The 1,698-nt window shown below is 42.6% G+C and overlaps 1 pseudogene; it reads left to right on the forward strand.

Moving 5' to 3' along the window:
- Positions 1 to 211: 211 nt before the first annotated feature.
- LOC144762416 (uncharacterized) lies at positions 212 to 1,449 on the forward strand (annotated as a pseudogene).
- Positions 1,450 to 1,698: the final 249 nt, after the last annotated feature.

The following is a 1,698-nucleotide window of genomic DNA, read 5'->3' on the forward strand; positions in this document are numbered from 1 at the left end:
TAACACCCCTGGTAATGGACGAGAATGCTCAACAAGAAACACCTAAGTATATGGGCTGTGACTTTACTGGTTTTGGCAATGGCATCTGTAGGCCTATGGAAGAACTCAGTCTCAAGGATTGCGTATGCCGGATGTCCTCGATTAAGGGCGTCAGCAGCGAAAGTGAGGGCTTGTTAGTGGCAGCGTGCTTGCTGGTCTCAGTTCAGTGGGCATGGAGGAAGATGAAGAAGCTGCAGCACCTCCTAATACACCCGTCTATGAAGACACGGACCTTCAGGAGGATAAGGCTGCTGAGAAGGTTGTTCTGAAACAGCCGGCTACAAGCGTCAAAGATGATGGTGCATCGCAGGACATTAGCGACTCTCAAGATTTCAGAGCCGCTGCAGAAGGCGATGAAAACGCAAAGGTTAGTAAAACATTTTAAAAAGAAAATGTTATGAGCAGGCAATTACATAATGGTGTATTTTATTTCTTCAACTAACAAACTGTCAATATTTCTTCTTTTTTACCATAGAGACCAACCCCAGCTGGATGCACCTACTTCATAAACTATGTTAAAAAAGCTGTAGCACCTCCTAACACACACGTCTGTGAAAACATGGGCCTTCAGGAGGGTACGGCTGCTGAGAAGGTCATTCTGCAACAGCCGGGTACAAGCGTCAAAGATGATGGGGCATCACAGGACATTAGCGACTCTCAAGATTTCAGAGCCACCGCAGAGAGCGGTGAAAATGCAGAGGTTAGTAAGAAAATGTTATGAGCAGTCATCTACATAACCATGCATTTTATTTCTTCAACTTACGGATTGTAATTCTTTTTTCTTTTGAACCCTAGGGAGAAACCCCAAAAAGGCCTGTGACAGAATGGTGGTCTGCAAAAGCGAGCAATGTAATTTTCAATTGTCTGTGGTGCTCAAAACAGGCTGAAAGTTCCATGAGCCAAAACCGTGAAGGCTGCGACAAGTGTGTATGTGGCTCTAACTTGTGTGAAAAGGAAGAGGAAGGATTGTCCTACTATGACCGGCAGGAAGTTAAGGCTTTCCCCGCATCGGTGGTACTAAACTGTGTCAAGCGTGACTATTACAGCCTTTGTAACCGCTATCAAATCAACGATCCTCAGCAGGAGGCACACCAATGTTTGTATGAATCATACAGAACAAGAACAATACGATATATTTGTAGTTTGTTAGACCTGTACAAAGTGTATAAACTGCTAAGGGTGGTGTACGGGTTGTACACTGAAAAGAAACATGTCCGCCCTGATATGTTGAGAATCTTGACATCGGAACTCAATGAGATCCGATACGCCTATGACCCGAGCTTAAAACTACCGGGTATGTAGGGGATCGGCACTGCTTTTAATAGAAAGATGATAGAAAGACTCATTGAAAGGCGTATGTGTAATCTGTATAAAAAAAATAGAAAAATAGGGTCATTGGCCGTTTCATGATAGTGTGTATTTAGAACAAAGTAGTAGAATGTTACACCTCAAGGTGGCTCTGTGTTAATACGGCCTTACGAATCTTACTGTGAAAATGTAAAGTATACTTTGTTTATGATTTGTGAAAATGTTTCTTTACTTTTAATAAAAGATCCTTATGCAAAACAAGTGTCATTCATTGCCTGGTGTGTAGCGGATGCTAACATGCCAGGTACATGGTTAAGAAAACTTTATTATGATACACGGGAAGTTGGCATC

This window comes from Lissotriton helveticus, chromosome 6 (assembly GCF_964261635.1).
Source record: "Lissotriton helveticus chromosome 6, aLisHel1.1, whole genome shotgun sequence".
NCBI classification, from domain to species: Eukaryota; Metazoa; Chordata; class Amphibia; order Caudata; family Salamandridae; genus Lissotriton; species Lissotriton helveticus.